Here is an 18390-nt window from a genome sequence, read left to right as displayed (position 1 = left end):
AAATCCCTTTCATGTTTTGAGTCTCTTTGACTTTGCTTTCTACAACTAGTCAGAAGAAATGTTCTGTTCTTTAAAGGCTGTTGTCATTTGATCAGTCCTACCGGGATGATCTCCTTATCTTAAGGTCAACTATGTCAGGTAACAATCTAATCATGGAAGTAAAACCCATCACCTTTTCAGTCTCAGGGATTATGCAGGGCAATTTATACCAGAGGGGCAGGAAATCTTGGGGTCTATGTTAAGATTCTGTTGAACACATGGGGAGAAAGTAAGAAAGAGGAAATGAGTGAGAACAATTATTTGTTGGCCTATTTCTGCCAGAATCTATACACCTGTCTCTAGTTTAATGACTTCAATTCATTCCTGAAAACTCGGCTGCCAAGTAAAAAGCCACTAAGTGGAAAAAATATTTCCATTACTTTTAATGGGAAAATTATGATGCTTTCTGTCTCAATCTAAAATACTCTTACAAGTTTCAAAGACAGAAAAATATACCAATTGTACAATAAAAACACATTTATGTAAGCAATAAGTTTAAAATGTAAAGTAAATATAGTTTGTACATAAGATATAATGCAAAAATTTATTGCATTTACCAAAGGAGGAAGGTAAGACTAAAGTGTGGAGGAGGTGTGCAAGGTAATCATTCTTTGGTGTGTTTTCTTTCTGCATCATTTTCTTTAGTAATTTCTGAAGCACTTGGGGGCTCGTGGGTTGGTTACCTTGCACTCGAACTGTGTGCACACAACAAACATAAAGCATACCTCAGATAAACACCTTTAGGACAAAATAAGCCTAAACATGAAAGTGTTCATGGAAATCATGCATGTATAAAACACTCTGGAATATTATAGAAGATGCTGCCTCTTTATGCCTTTCTCTTGGTGTATATATGCAGAGAGAAATTTGGGGGATCATCCAAACATGACTTGCCAATCATATTTGTTTCACTTGATATTTTCTGACTTGGGGATGTTGTGTTGGGTAAATTGGAGAGTGTGTCTTTGCCTGAAGCCATAATGTCCACTATCATGTCTTGTAGCATATATATTTAATGTGTTCTGGGGCAAAAACATTGGTATTAAAAAAAGAGCAGTGGTTGTCCAAAAGGTAGCATAACTTTGCAAAAACCATTATGACAAAAATTGACTGAATAGCTATAATGTAATCTAGTATTTAGATCTATTCCTAGGGCATGTGGTTTATGGACCCTCTGAAATACACAGGCCCATAATTGATTTCTATTTGCTAACTGTTGTTAAAAATTGCTCTTTCCCCCCAAAGTTACATGAAAATGAGCAAGTCAAGTATCATAAAAGAAAAAAAATGAGATTATATTAAGCCAAAATGACCCATCTGGAGGTCATCACTAATTAGGACTTGCTAGGAGAACCATGTTTAAGAAATGAATGTAGAATTTAAAGTAGTTATAGGCTTTTATAAATATTTCAATGTAATTTTTTCAAAATGGAAATATCAAACTAAAATGTTAATTTCATATTTCAGAGTGCTATTTCCTGTAACATAAAACATGATAATGATAATATGGTTTCAAAAAATCAGCACAAAAGCAATAATAATGAAATTCTGTATCTTCCTGTAAAACAATTTAGTAGAAACTGTCCATTTATGATATAGTATTATATCTCTGTTTTCTAAATACCATGTAGGGTACTTTTTTTAGGATTTTGAATAAGGTAGAAAAGCTGTAAACCTTAGCTTTTTTCTTGTTGTTTTTCAACTTAACTTTACTTTAAAAATTCCTGGGTATAAGTTTAACTTTACCTAAGGTGGGAGAGGGGAGGAGGGTGTCAATGGGGGGAAAAAAGGAGGGATATCTATAATACTTTCAACAATAAAGATAAATTTAAGAAATAAAACAAACAAAAGAATATTTTTAGTCAAGTTCTTTGGTGGTTCAAAAGGAGAAAATAAAGTTTTAAGTAAGTGTTACATAGACTATAATACATTTAAAATGTTTATAAAAGATGTTTTGAGTATGTCCTCAATACATTTATGATCCAAAAGTATTTACTTTGCTTCAATTCTGACAGTTCTTAATAGGCTTATTCAGAACTACCCCATACACGTTGCTTATGGAGAAGTAGGTGAGAGGACTTTCTCTTGACCTCTCTTCTCCACATTCCATTTTAGTTTATTGCTTTGAGCATGAATGTTAAGCAAAGTGAAGGGGAAGTCAATATTTGATTTTTGTGAGCACTGAATCTCAATGTTGACCACAAATAGAGATCAGCATCAATTGTTTCAGGAAGAATTCCATTAGTCATTCCCGTTGAACAAGCTATATTTAAGGGTGTTATCTTATGTAACCTGATTCTCCCCTTGACCACTCCCCCAGATTTTTTGAAGTGAAATTGTTACTGATCATAGTTTTAGGACTTCTTCCCAAAAAGTGATGACAGATCGGAAGGCATTATGTCATAATAGTGTACTAGGGCCAACTTATGCTGCAATGAAACCCTAATGTTAACTTAAACAATAGAATTGTATTTCTTTTTTATACAAATGAAGTCTAGAGACAGATAGTCTGGGGCCAGTGTGGCAGCTCCATAGTTATCAGGGATTCATATTCTTTCTGTATTTAACACATGACTTTTACCTCATTGTCCAACATGGCTGCTGGTGCTCCAGCCAACAGGAAGAAGAAAGGAAGGGAGATGAGGCAAAAGCTACATGGCAGAAATCTCCTAGAAATGTTTCCTAGAAGCTATTAAAGATTACTTACTGAAAGTTAGTTACATGGCAATACCTAACTATAGGTGAGGCTGTGATGTGTAACCTTTATTCTTGGTGGCTTATTTGCTTAGGTAAAAATTTGAGGTTTCATTACCATAACAAAAGGGGAGAGGGATCTTGGTCTGTCCGCTAGGAGAAAGAGCATGGTACCCCAGACAAGAAAAAGCTAAAAGTTTGTCACCACCAAACCAATATTACAAAAAATGTACAATGGACTTCTCTAAGAAGAAAAGAAAGTTAAAAATATAAAGTTATTATTTATAAATAATAAAGTGGCAATAGCTCCATATCTATCAATAATTACTTTAAATGTAAATGGATTAAATGTTTCAATTAAAAGACACAGGGTGGCAGAATGGATAAGAAAACAAGACCTGCCCTGGCCGGTTTGGCTCAGCGGTTAGAGCGTCCGCCTGCGGTCTCGAGAGACCCGGGTTCGGTTCCCGCTGGGGGCATGTGCCTCGGTTGCAGTTTGTCCCCGGCCCTGGTCGGTCGTGCGGGTGGCAGCCATTCGATGTGTCCCTTTCACATCGATGTTTCTCTCTCTCTCTCTTCCTCCCACTCTACCTGAACAAAAAAGTGTCCTCGGGTGAGGATTAAAAAAAAAAAGAAAACAAGACCTTACATATACTGTCTACAAGGGACTCACTTCAGATCCAAAGACACACACAGACTGAAAGTAAAAGGATAGAAAAAAGATATTTCATGAAAAAATAAAAAAAGAAGCTGGGTAGCAATACTTATACCAGACAAAATAGACTTTAAAAGGTTATAACAACAGACAAAGAAGGACCCAGAGATGCTACTTCCGGATATTTATTTGAAGAAACCCCAAACACTGAATCAAAAAGATATATGCATCCATATATTCATCACAGCCTTATTTACAATAGCCAAGATATGGAAGCAACCTAAGTAAGTGTCCATCAACAGATGAATGGATAAAGAAGTGTTGCATATATACAATGGAATATGACTCAGCTATAAAAAAGAATGAAATCTTGCCATCTGCAACATGGATGGACCTAGAGGGTATGGTGCTGAGTGAAATAAGTCAGAGAAAAACAAATGGCATAATTTCACTTATATGTGAAATCTAAAATCCAAAATAAATAAACAAACAAAACAAAAACAAACATAGAAACAGAGAACATTTTGATGGTTGCCAGATGGGAGGAGGTTTGGGGAATGGGTGAAAAAGATGAAAAATTTTAAGAGTACAAATTGGTAGTTAACAAATACCAATGTAAAGTACGGCATAGGGAATACAGGCAATAATACTGTAATAACTATGTATGGTGTCAGATGGGTATGTGACTTATCAGTGTGATCACTTTGTAAGTTATATAAATGTCTAATCACTATGTTGCACACCTGAAACTGATATAATATTAGTTATATTACCAACTGTAATTGAAAAATAAAAAAATATTTAAAAATATTCTGATGCACTCAAAAGAAAAAATGACCACGGTCTTTGAAATCAGGCACATCTAGGTTCAAATCTGGCACTTAGTAACCTTGTGAACATTATTTGGAGAAAGTGATACAACTAGGCCTCCATTTTAAAATTTAAAGCAAGATGATACCACCTAGCTATTATGGTTATTATGGCCTGCTTTCTTCTTTTTTTTTTTTAATCCTCATCCGAGGACATTTTTCCATTTTTTTGTACAGACAGAGTGGGAGGGAGAGAGAGGAAGAGAGAGAGAGGGAAACATCGATGCGAAAGGGACACATCGAGTGGTCGCCACCCGCACGACCAACCAGGGCCGGGGACAATGTGCACTTGATACTATAACTTCTAACACATTCAGACATCTTTGGAAACAATTCTTAAAAATTCCTTTAGCCCAGCCGGTGTGGCTCAGTGGATTGAGCATTATCCCATGGACTGAGAGGTCCCAGTTTGATTCCTGGTCAGGGCACATGCCCGGATTGCAGGCTCGATCCCCAGTAGGGGGCAGGCAGGAGGCAGCAGGTGGATGTATCTCTCTCATGTTGATGTTTCTCTCTCTCATTCCTTCCCCTTCTCTCTAAAAACATCAATAAAAATATTTTCAAGAAGTTAAAAAAATTCCTTTAAAGTTATATAAATCTTATTAAATTAGAATCTGATGCTTCACACAGGGTGTTTGTACGATAAATGTGAACTGAAAGAATAAATACATTTTAAGAATACCCCCATAAATCCTATTGCACAACTGCATAATAAATATTGATTGGATGAAAATGTATTAAAGAAAAATAAATACTCAGAGTCTTTCATTCTTTATTTTAACAAAAACTTTTGAGCAAGTGCTGACTCTGGTTTAGCCCTTTCCTGATTCTACCCCTATTGTGAAGAGAAGGACATTTAAAAAAATTATTATTTTTTATTACAGAAGGGTTTTAGTGGTCTGCAGAACCAAAGGAGACAGCTAGATATAGACATCTATCTATATGTAGATATATAAATCTATATCGTATCTATATTTCTATCCCTATCTATATATCTACATGTAGAATGATATTTATTTATTATTAAAAAAATTTTTTGGAATGATATTTATTAAAAGGTATTGGCTCATATAATCATGGAGGCTGAGAAGTTCTGTGACCTGCCATCTGTAAACTGGAGACTCAGAAAAGCTAGTGGTGTCATTGGAAGGCCTGAGAACTGGAGAATTGGAGATGGAGATTCCAACCAGGAGTCCCGAGGGTAGGAGAGGATTGATGTCCCAGTTCAAACACTCAGGCAGAGAGTAAACTTTCTCTTTCTCTGCCTTTCTGTTCTGTTCGGACTCTCAATGGACTGGATGCTGCCCACCCACCTTGGGGAGGGCGACCCACTCCACTCACTCTATCAATTCATTTGCTAACCTCTGGAAATACTCCCTCAGACACACCCATAAATAAAGTTTAACCAGATATCTGGGCACCCCATGTCCCAGCCAAGTTGACACATAAAATTAACCATCACAAAAAGTGACCAAAACATTGGTTGCAAAAAAAATTGAGTACAGAAAAGTTTAAAATAAAATATTAAACCCATCTTTATCTTTGTTTTTAGCCTCGTTCCTCCAAGATAATTGATGTTTATGGTATGGAATTTTGTCCTTCCTGGTATTTTTTTACTATACATATTCAAATATATAAATATAGAGATAATGCCAAACATACTATTACACAACTTACTTTTTCCCCCCTTAATAATACATCTTGGACATCCATTTTTTAAAAGGCTGACTTTATTTTATTTTATTTTTTTATGAATTTGTTTATTTATTTTTTTGTTACAGATATTTTACCTTTTTACCCCATTGGCACCCCCCACCCCACCCCACCTCCGTCCCGTCCCCGGCTTAGTTGTCCATGTCCATTGGTCATGCATACATGCATATAAGTTCTGTGGTTTATCTCTTCCCACCCCCCCACTCCCCACCCCCTCTTCTGAGGGATGTCAGTCTGTGCCCTACTTCCATGTTTCTGGGTCTACTGTATTCCTCAGACTGTTATGTTCATTATATTCCATATATAAGTGAGATCATGTGGTATTTGTCTTTTTCTGCTTGGCTTCTTTCACTTAGGATAATACTTTCCAGGTTCCTCCATGTCGTCTCAAAGGATAAGAGATCTTTCTTTCTTACCGCTGCATAGTACTCCATTGTGTATATGTACCACAGCTTTTTTATCCATTCATCTACTGGTGGACACTTGGGCTGTTTCCAGATCTTAGCTATTGTAAATAGTGCTGCTATGAACATGGGGGTACATATATTCTTCCTGATTGGTGTTTCAGGCTTCTTAGGGTATATTCCCAGCAGTGGGATCACTGGGTCAAATGGAAGTTCAATTTTTAATTTTTTGAGGTAGCACCATATTGTTTTCCATAGCGGCTGCACCAGTCTGCATTCCCACCAGCAGTGTATTAGAGTCCCCTTTTCTCCACACCCTCGCCAACACTTGTTGTTTGATGATTTGTTGATGGCGGCCATTCTGACAGGTGTGAGGTGATACCTCATTGTTGTTTTAATTTGCATCTCTCTGATGATTAGTGATGTGGAGCATTTCTTCATATGTCTCTTGGCCATTTGTATGTCCTGTTTGGAGAGGTGTCTATTCAGCTCCTCTGCCCATTTTTTAATTGGGTTCTTTGTCTTCCTTTTGTTGAGTTGTAGGAGCACTCTATATATATTGGAAATTAACCCCTTATCTGATACATCATTGGCAATGATGTTCTCCCATACAGTGGGTTGCCTTTCCATTTTGATGGTTGTTTCTTTTGCTGTGCAGAAGCTTTTTAGTTTAATGTAGTCCCATGTGTTCATTTTCTCCTTTATTTCTGTTGCCTTAGGTGATGTATCAGTGAAGATTCTGCTCCGTATGATGTCTGAAATTTTGTTGCCTACATTTTCTTCTAGAATTTTTATGGATTCACGGGTCACATTTATGACTTTATTTTTTTTTTAACTGCTGCATACTATTCCATGGTATGGATGTATCATAAATTACTTAAGTAGTGCCCAAATGTGGATATTTAGGTTATGCCCAATTTTTCTCTATGGCAAACACTGGTTCCAGGAATATCCTTGCACAAATATTTTTGCTTATATCTGTGGGGGAAATTTCTAGAAATGAGATCACTTGGCCTAAGGATATGCTCATTTGGCATTGAAACATAGAATGCCAGAATGCCAGAAGGCAGCATTTAGACATCTTTTGTTTGCCATTAGGTGGTTAGTATCTGCACTGAAAAAAAAAAAAAATTCCCATTGGGTAGAGATATCGATTGTCTCATATTTCCAATGCCCACATCTTACCATTTCTTTCTCCCAGGAGTCCAGCAGGTTATTTAACCATTTAATGACCACTATCATGTAGACAAAGGGGGGGAAAAAAAGCCTGTCTAATGTTTCCCTAAAGTACTGGTAGCATTTTTGAAAGCAGAGATAATGCTTAAAGTAGACTGTTTCCCTTAGGTCAGGGGTCAGCAAGCTAGGACCTGTCAGCCAAACCCAGCTACCTTCTCTTTTTGTGTAGTCCATCAGCTAAAAATGATTTTTACATGCTTATTTTTAAAGATATTTAAGTTTTCTTTAATTTTTAAAATGTTGACTTTTAGAGGGAGAGATAGGGAGAGAGAGAGAGAGAGAGAGAGAGAGAGAGAGAGAGAGAGACAGAAACATCAATGTGAGAGAGAAACATCAATTAGCTGCCTCCTGCCTGCCCCCTACTGGGGATTGAGCCAGAAACCCAGGCATGTGCTCTGACTGGGAATAAAACCAGCAACTTTTCAGTGAAGAGGACGATGCCCAACCAACTGAGCCATACCAACCAGGGTGGTTTTGACATTTTTAAATGTTTGGGAAAAATAAAAAGACAAATAATATTTTTGATATGCAAAAATCATATAAAATTTAAGTTTCATGTCCATAAGTAAAGTTTTATTGAAACACAACCACACTCATTCATTTACATATTGTCTAAGCTTGTTCACAAAATGAGAATGGAGCTCAGTAGTTGCAACAAAAACTACATTTACTACTGGGCCTTTCATAAGAAAATATTTTCCAACCATTTCTTTAGATCTGCAATGTTATTTTTCCTCTTGTGCTAGTCTTATTTTTTTCTTCTATATATCTTTCTCTATAATTCTCTGTTACTTCTTTGTTCCCCCTCAACACTCCTATAAAGAAAATACTGCAAATTAGCAAGGCCCATTTTAATAGTGAATTGCATTTTCCTACTTGTCGAATGTCTGAAGGCAAAATGTATTAAAAAAAAAAAAGAAGTCCTGGCCGGTTTGGCTCAGCGGTTAGAGCGTTGACCTGCGGTCCTGAGAGACCCGGGTTCGGTTCCCGCTAAGCGCGCGTACCTTGGTTGCAGTTTGTCCCCAGCCCTGGTCGGTTGTGCGGGTGGCAGCTGCTCGATGTGTTCCTTTCACGTCGATGTTTCTCTCTCTCTCTCTGTTCCTCTCTCTCCCTCCCACTCTACCTGAACAAAAAATGGAAAAATGTCCTCGGGTGAGGATAAAAAAAAAAAAAAAAAAAAGAATAATGATTTTGACTTTGGTCTAAAATTAATTTGGGTTGCAGTATTAAAACAAAGTTAATGAAATTCAGAACAAAGGGAAAAAAACAAACAAAAAAAGAATTATAAAACATGGTTCTGAATCTTTCTAGTACTATCTTTCCCTGGAAAGACCAATTTAATTTTAATGTAGAGACTAGAGGAACTGCTTTCCCTTCATATTTGAGATCCATCAAAACAAAAAATAGCATTAACCCTTTCTGAAGCAGAACTGGAAAGATGCTGAACAACTGCTAAAGTGTCTCTGGAGAACTCTATTTCTCGCTCACAGATTCAGGGAAGGGCCTGGTCTTTTTAGGTCAATTCCCTGGCTATCTTCTGATTTAAGTGGAGAAAGTAGCATTTAGCATTAAGAAGAGGATGTGAGAAGGAATTCTGGTGGCCCCTTTTCAGGTGGGCTGTGTGGGACAGTGATATGGGACCGTGGTTAATGGGTGGCTAATGGGGCTCGACCTTGGAAATGAGATGGCTCCCTGAAAGTTCGACTATTGCATTAATAGTTCAAAGTGTCTTCTCCGGGGCCAAGTCAGAGGACCTTCCTTTCCTCTGTACTGCCTCCCTTTTGTTCAAGCATAAGCTTAATAACATCTGTCTGGAAATTTAAAAAAGAAACAGTGTTCCCAGATCAGCAGCACTGATGTCTCACCTAGGACTCATTAGAAATTTGAGTTATCAGGTCTCTACCCTAGACCTACTGGATCAGAAACCCTGTGACAGAGACCCAGCAATCTGTGTTTTAACAGCCTCCAGGCAATGGTAATGCACACTCAAGTTTTTGAGAACTTGAGAGACGATGTCTCTCCCAGGACTGCTAAAATGGAATGTTTCTGTGTGTTGTTGGTTGGTTGTCTCTACTGATGATGACAACTATACATCTAGTGCTGTGTCTCAGGTACTCAATACATTAAAATAATAACAGCTAGCATTTACTGAGTGTTTAATGTGTTCCAAACATTGTTCTAAGTCTCTTATTCTACCATCTCATTTAATTTTTGAGAATAATCGAATGAGGTGTGTCATTACTGCCATAACATAGATGAAAAAACTGAGGTATAGAGAAGTTATGTCCTTGGTGGTAGGTCATAATGGTAGCAAAGGGAAGATCCAGGATGTGCACCAGATGCTCAGGCTCAGAGCCCCCACTTGTAACCACTATGTACTGTCATTGGTATTCTGCGATGCATGAATTAATTTAATGCATCATTCAATCTCTTCCACTGTCAGTTTGAAAGTGAAATCTATTAAACAAATTTTACAGCTGGAGAATCAGAGTCTCTGAGAGGTCAATTCAGATTTCTCAAATCACACAGCTCATTAAAGGCTCAGCTGGATTTAGATCCTGACCTGTATTCTTCTGAACTGTTATGTCATGCCCCCCCGCCCCCCCCCATCCCTGCTTGTCATAGTGTTGCCAGCCACTGATAAGAGTCTCTGAACCTATTTTGGGGCAGCTTGACCCGTTCTTTATTGAATACAAGAAACGGCTCCTACCTTCACCCCCAAACTGAACACCACTAAAAAGAACATCCCCAGTAGCCTCCTTGAAGCTTGTTGTCAAACACAGAGAAGGCAAGACCTGATTCAAGTCTGACTCATTTGAACAGAGTTTTCATTAACAAATAAATTGTTTGGGGGGTGGTTGGGGAGGATATTGATTAGAATATGTGGTTGAATAGTCAGAAATATGCAGAATGCCCTTGCGCCTGGAGGAAATCAGCATGTTGCATTAACACTAATTAAGAAACACAGACTGTCTTTTCCAGGCTAAATGAGGCCGAAGATGCCCAAGTAGTGTGGTGGTATAGAAAGTCTATCTGCTTTCAAGTCTGAGCTATAAGTCTTTGGCTGGGGAGTGTGACTCCATCTTCAAAGTTCATGGTTGCTGTCCTGAAGGCTGGTTACAATGACCAGCCTTTCTGACTCTATCTTGCATGAACTCACTATTCTCTCATCATATTGACCCTCTTTCTGCTAAATTGGTCCAAACTCAGACCCTTTGACAGCTCTCCCCTCCACCCAGGATACCCTTTCCTTGGATCTTTGCTTCATCATAACATCAGGTGCTGGCTTATCCTTACAGAGGCCTTTCCCTGGTCACCCTAATGTCACCATGATGTAGGCCCCTGGCTGTTGAAACCTTGAGTATTTATCTCTTCATTTTGGTCACAGGAAGAAAAGAAAAGAAGGAAGAAGGCTAGAACAACAAAAACTGACCAGAGTCAGCCTGAACCAAAATGACCTCCATGAGACCCCCCAACCTCATTAAATGGGGATTATAATACATTACGATGTTAAGGACGCAACTGCTGGCTCCAGACCAGGTCCCACTGGGAGCATATAGGGAAAGAAAAGGGGTGGTGCTCCAATTCTGGGGAGAGACCAGCCCATTCCCCTGGAAAACTAATACATATGCCTCCCCCTCATTACGTTGCCCCCATAATAATTTCCCCCAGACTTCTCTAGAATAGGAAGTGAATCTGTGAGTCTGATTTCCACTTCTCCATTCTCTGGCCATTGAATACAGCTTGTGCTGCTGAATGCTTAGCTTTGCTTTTGTTTTTTGATTTGGGGACACCAGAAAAAGGACCCTTAGAAGGACAGAGGGTGCTTCCTGGGGACTGGGGTCCCTACAGTAGGCGCCTGGATAATCTAAATTGATAATACTAATACTGCTCATTGTCCCTACTCTATGCCAATCATGGACACATCTTCCTATCTGAAATCATTTTTGCTCATGATTTACCTGCCCTCTGTCTCCCCTCTTTGGAACCTCAGCAAACTGACAGCAAGGCCTTGCCCATTATGCTCACCACAGCGCCCCCAGTGCCTGGTACATCATAAGTGAACCATACCTAACGCTTCAAGCCTCCCTGGGAGAAAAATTCCAGATTCCTCACATTTTCTTACTCCTTCCAGTTATCGTGGAATTGATCTGATCCTGGGTTTGTACTAAGGGCCTTGCCCCACGTGAGAATTTTTCACAGTGCACCCTTAAGTCTGCACAACCCTGCTGTCCTCTGGAGAAAGGAGGGTGGCGAGAGCCAGCTTTGCCAGCTCAGAAGCTGCCTTGCTCCAGGCTTGCCTGGGTCTGGCGACCAGAACTCACCTTCTCAGCCTAGAGGCCTTTTTGGTTCTGATGGTGATTATTTGAATGAAGCACTTTTACCTGCACAGTCTGACAAGGGCTTCTCAGCAGGGGACCCATTAATACTGGCCTAAATGGGAGTCACCTGGAGGGAGTGAAGCCCCAGGGACCTTTCTGAAAGCTTTAGCAGAGCAAGTGGCCTCCTCCAACGCTGCGGCTTCCCCAGGCGATTAAATGGACAGCAGACAAGATTGCTCACTTCGCATCTCCAGCCTCTGGCCTCAGACACCGCCAGTGACTCTCTGCCCAGGAGCCTGCAAATCAGCCACCTGCCAGCCAGACCCCCTTCCACCCTCTCCCCAGCTTTCCTTCTTCCCTTCCTCCATCCCCCTCTTTCTTTCTCCCTTTTTTCTTTTCCTCCCCCCTCCTCCTTTTCTTCCTTCCCTCCCTCCCTCTCTTCCCTAAGAAAGTTATACAAGATCTATGAATTCTTCAGCTCTCCACCTCTTATCCCTGGCTTTTGGCTCCACCCACTCCATCCCTTCCTCTTGTGTCTCTCCTGCCTCTAAATCTGAACTATCCGAGGTGACCTACTTTCTCTTTATAAGTGAAGGCCATGAGCTGCGGGCCAGATGAATGAGACAAGTGGGCAGAGGCGTCCAGCTGGTGATAACTGTGGGGCCCCCCAGGTTATCTGCGGGGCTGCTGGTGGCTGCTTGCAGATATAGATTTCAAAGCCTCACACCTTGAGCAACATTCATACACTTGGAGTTCTTGGCCTGAAGTACTTTAGGGTAGCTCTTTTAGTAGCAAATTGAACAGAAGCTGAAATGTCTATAGCCAGAGTGCTATGTTGGCCTAGAGTTTACTGTTAACCACCACTGTGCTAAGTAATGTGATCCAATTAGGAATCATTGTGAGGGTTTTAGAAGGCAAGCGTTTTGCACATTCAATCTCATCTGAATCCTCCCCGAAGCTCTGTGAGATATGGATGATTTGTGCCCATTTTCCAGATGAGAAAACTGAGGTGTAAGAAGGTTAAGTTGTGCTGTTTCTCAATTTACCACATCTCTGTGAGATGATAATTATAACCTCCATTTTGTGCATGAAAACCCCAAGGCTCGGGGGTAAAGATCACACAGCCAGTGAGTAGGAAATCTAGCATTCATCAGCAGTCGCCTCTGCATGCTCTGCTCGATTGCAGTACACAAATAAATTGATATCATTTGCAAAATTTAAAAACTCAGTTGCTAGGAGAATCATTTATTCATTTGATGAGTATTTCCTGCATGCCAGTTAGGAATTAGACTCAGTAGTTGTGTGGTAGTTTGCAAACAGGGCCACACACTACTCCCTTCTCTTTGGCCACGCTCCTTCACGATGTGACTTCGTACTTCTTCCATCAAGAGGTGGAGCCTCTGGCCTCGCCCCTTGGCTGGCCTCCCCAGGAGCTCTGAACAATCAAACATGGTGGAAGGGCCAGAAGAGATGTCAGGAGGCCTTGCAGCTTTTGCTCTCTTGGAACACTATGAGCTCCAGTGGGGCCCAGTGACCTTTTAAAACAAGCCCCTCCCTCACCCCCCCCCGGTGATTGTGATGCATGCTAACATTTAAGAACCACTAAACTAAGTACATGGTGTTATTGTAAACCACTATGTTTTGGGGTGGTTTTTATCCAACAGAAGCTAACTGATACAGGTGTGGAAGATGAACTCACCAATGCCCTTGTGATGCTTAAAGTTCATTAGGGGGAGATAACATATTCTTAAACATAAACAGTTTGTAATGCATAAGGCCAGATATTGAAATTCTAAACCAATACCAGACTCCGCGACAATAATGATAACTAATATTTAAGTAAGTGCTTGCCGTGTGCCAGGCTGTGAAGTGCTTTGCATTCATTATTTTATGTAGGCCTCATGGGAACTCTTTGAGGTCAGTGCTATTTTTTTTTTTTTTTAATCCTCATCTGAGGATATTTTTCCATTTTTTGTACAGACAGTGTGGGAAGGAGAGAGAGGAAGAGAGAGAGAGGGAAACATCGATGTGAAAGGGACACATCGAGTGGCTGCCACCCGCACGACCAACCAGGGTCGGGGACAAACTGCAACCGAGGTACATGCCCTTAGCGGGAACCGAACCCGGGTCTCTCCGGACCACAGGCGGACGCTCTAACCGCTGAGCCAAACCGGCCAGGGCGGTCAGTGCTATTTTTATGTCCATTTTATAGATGAAGAAACCGAGGCCTAAAGAAGACAAGCACTTTGCCTGAGGTCACTTAACCAGCCAGTGGCAGAATCAACATTCTGGTCTCTACAAGACTCTTCAGCTTATGCTGTTATGTGTTGTGGGATCCAACCCCCAAGTGTGGTGCAGCAATTGTGCTGTGACCGTCCCGAGGAAGAGCCTGGCAATTCCACCTGGAAGTCAGGGAGGATGTATGGCAGAGGGAGTCCCTGGGTTGACTTCAAAGCCCAGGCAGGATCAGGATGCGTGTGATAGGAGAGAATGAGCCTTTCAGACAGAGGACACAGCTGGAGCAAAGGTGAGGGAACACGCAAACTGCAGGAGGAGCAAGGGTTTCACTGCCACAAGAGTGTTTCAGGGAAGGGCCGCAGCAGAATTCTAAATGCGGAGCATTCCAAAGATCCAGCATTTATAATCTTTTCTGACGTAAGGTGTAGAAAGGTTATTTGAAATATTAAATTATTAAACCCAGCATTAACAGAATGTCTTCTGCATTATAGGTAGTGTGGTCTTTAAATTGATTCACTGTTGGACTATATACATAGTTTGAAGATGTTAGACTTGACATGGCAGGGGAAATATTTTGTTGTTTACGTTTAGTCTCTCGTCTAAATTTTTTATGTGGATATTTTTTTCCTTGAGTCCCACTGAGAAGGTACGACCTTTCTCTTTCTGCTTTCTTCTTACTTTATATCAACAGTCAAAAGAAGGAATACTTAAGTGAGCATCCAAGAATGTGCCCAGCATTTCAATTCTGCCATGTTCCCCAAAGGTAAGATGCTGCCCCAGCTCCCAAGGAACTTAGCAATCTAATTGGACACTAAAACTCTCTGGCATGAATTCTAAGGACCATTAACAGCGAGAAAGAAAAAAAGCAGTGCAGCCTAGAGGAACCGGGAAGACCTCCGGGGAGAAGTCGGGATCAGTGTGGGAGGAAAACTTTTGAGTTTCATACTGACAATTTAGTATTGTTAGGGCCATCTTTAGTATCAACTAGAATATGCTCTTATCCAATTTAGAAAAATAAGAAATGAGCCTTTGCCCAAAAATAACTTGGTACTTTTTCAATCTGAAATAGCAAGAGTGTTTACTTCTTGGATTAATTCTGCTTGAAGTGCTATCTTAAAAAGGATTACGAGGTCTCTGCCAGCCTCAGGGGAAATGAGTGCTGGAATTGATTAGTGATGCCTGCCACAGGTATGGTAGCAGCCAGTGAGAATAGCCCACATGCATGACTTCCCTCTTCCTCACTTTTCTCTGCAAATTATAATAAAGTTTCTGTTTTTGTGTACCCAAAATAGCTGAAGTCATTAACTAACTGGATTCCATGCATTGATTTTGACATTTAGGACAGAAGCACATTAAAAAAAAAAAAAAAAAGTACATATTCTAAAAGAAAATCTCTCCATACATTTCTGTTCAGCTAGTTAAAATTTAAACTCGTACCTGCACTTTACTTAGAGGACTGTATGTTGATTCCTTTATATTCAGAAAGATGACCCTGAGGTACAGGAAAATCCTGAATTATTAAGTATAAATTGTATTGTTCTGTTGAAAATATGTTCTTAAGCATGTTCTTTACCTTGACTTTTAGCTAGTAGGGAACAGTAAGCTGAACCTGGAGCCTACTCCTGTTGCCTGCAGTCATGTGTGAGTGCATGTCTATCCATGTTGGCCAGGCTGGTGTTCAGATCAGCAATGCCTGCTGGCCAGATGTCAGTGAAAAGACATTGGGGGAGGAGAGGACTTCTTCAGTACCTTCTTCAGTGAGACAGGCACTGGCAAGCATGTGCCCAGGGCAGTGTTTATAAACCTAGATCCCACAGTCATTGATGAAGTTCCCATTGGTACCTACTGCCAGCTCTTCCATCCTGAGCAGTTCATCACAGGCAAGGAAGATTCTGCCGATAACTAAGCCTGTGGACACCACACCATTGGCAAGGAGATCATTGACCTTGTCTTGGACCAAGTTTGGAAACTGGCTGACCAGTGCACAGGTCTTCAGGCCTTCTTGGTTTTCCACAGCTTTGATGGGAGAACTAGCTCTAGGTTCACCTCCCTGTTGAGAGAATGTCTCTCTGTTGATTATGGCAAGAAGTCCAAGCTGGATTTCTTCATCTACCCAGCACCCCAGGTTTCCACAGCTGTAAGTGAGCCCTACAACTCTATCCTCACCTCCCATACCACCCTGGAGTACTCTGATTGTGTCTTCATGGTTGACAACAAGGCCATCTATGATATCTGTCACAGAAACCTACATATTGAGTGCCCAACCTACTCTAACCCTAACCACCTTATTAGCCAGATCATGTCCTCTATCACTGCTTCCCTAATGTTGATGGAGCCCTGAATTTGTATATGACTGAATTTCAGGCCAACCTGGTGCCCTATCCTCACATCTACTTCCTTCTGGCCACATATGCCCTTGTCATCTCTGCTAAGAAAAGCCACCGTGAACAGCTTACTGTAGCAGAGGTCACCAATGCATGCTTTCAGTCAGCTAACCAGATGGTGAAATGTGACCCTCACCACAGTAAACACATGGCTTGCTGCCTGTTGTACCGTGGTGATGTGGTTCCCAATGATATCAATGCTGCCATTACCACCATCAAGACCAAACACAGCATCCTGTTTGTGGACTGGTACATTGGCTTCAAAGTTGGCATTAATTACCAGCCTCCCACTGTGGTACCTGGTGGGAAACCTGGCCAAAGTACAGAGAGCTGTGTGCACGCTGAGCAACACCACAGCTATTGCTGAGGCCTGGGCTCACCTGGACCATAAATTTGACCTGATGTATGCCAAGCATGCCTTTGTCCACTGGTATGTGGGTGAGGGCATAAAGGAGAGTTTTCTGATGTCTGTGAGGATATGGCTGGCCTTGAGAAGCATTGTGAAGAGGTTGGTATGAATTCTGTTGGAGAGCGTGAGGAAGGAGAGGAACACTAATTACCATTCCTTTCAGCCCTGCAACATGTCATACTAAGAACTTTAGGTTCAACAGATGACAGGCGTTACAGCTTTCTGGTTAGATTTTCTTCACTTTTACCTGTGATCATGTCTGTCTTTTTCATGTATACCTATAAGATTTCCCCCTCATGTTTAAAAGTAAACACATTAAAAAGAAAAAAAAAAAGAAAATATATGTTCTTGGTTGGGAGCCTATTTGCATTAAGATGGAAACACTCATTTGAGGATGTAGGTACTTACCGGAGTGTTATTAGGTGATTCTATAGTGTTTGATTCTAATTAACTTTAGATAGCAACTCCAGATTTTGGACGATAGACATCAGGAAGAAAAATGGGTCACATGGGGAAAACTTTTTCTTGATTAGACAGCAATAGCAAGGGGAATGGAGGTGGAAGTTGGTAGGGCTGGCATAATGCACAACTTGAGGAGAGGCCATTTGTAACATAGTCATTTGCAGCATAGTGAACGGGGCCCGCTAACACTGTGTTGTGCAGGCTCTTCCAGTCTAAGCCAATTACGAGTTCAAATGCCAACTTTCAATTCAACTCGATAAATATTTATTTAACATTGACCAAGTGTATTAGCCAGGGTTCTCCAGAGAAACAGAAATATATATATATATATAAATTTATATATGATTTATATATACATTATATATGTGATATATATGTTACTGACCATCCCTTGAGTATGTGTGTGTGTGGGGGCTGTCCCCTCCTCAGCTCTTGTCAATCCTGTGAGAAGGAATTCAGATAAGTGACAGACAGTGGTCATTTAAGCAAAGCAAGCGAATTTACTAAGAATATACTTGATGCCATGGCCAGTTTGGCTCAGTGGTTAGAGTGTTGACCTGTGAACCGAAGGGTCGATTCTTGGTCAAGGACACAGGTTCTTCCATCCCCAGCCCCAGTCGGGGTCATGTGGGAGGCAGCCAATCAATGTGTCTCTCTCATGTCAATGTATCTCTCTCTTCTCAGTCCCTTCCACTCTCTCTAAAAATCAATAGAAAAAAGTATCCTCAGGTGAGGATTAACAAACAAACAAACAAACAAACAAACAAACAAACAAAGAATACACTTAGCATAAAGCACAAGTGGGTAACTCAGCTTGTCTGAGCGCACCACTTGGTGGGGGTTCAAATTTTTCCCCCTATAGGTTTTAAAGTTCTGCTGCTGGCTATCTTGGGTAGCAGACTAGGTTTCAAAGTCCCCTTGGCATTGTTGTGGCTTATCTTGGAATGTTTGTACATACATTTGGT

At 40.6% G+C, this 18390-nt stretch overlaps 1 pseudogene; it reads left to right on the top strand.

The window, feature by feature from the left end:
- Nucleotides 1–15807: 15807 nt before the first annotated feature.
- On the top strand, nucleotides 15808–17110 carry LOC118641808 (annotated as a pseudogene).
- Nucleotides 17111–18390: the final 1280 nt, after the last annotated feature.

Source organism: Molossus molossus, unplaced genomic scaffold, assembly GCF_014108415.1.
Source record: "Molossus molossus isolate mMolMol1 unplaced genomic scaffold, mMolMol1.p scaffold_m16_p_3, whole genome shotgun sequence".
NCBI lineage: Eukaryota > Metazoa > Chordata > Mammalia > Chiroptera > Molossidae > Molossus > Molossus molossus.
The sequence above is the reverse complement of the archived record's forward strand: the minus strand, read 5'-3'. Positions and strand labels throughout refer to the sequence as shown.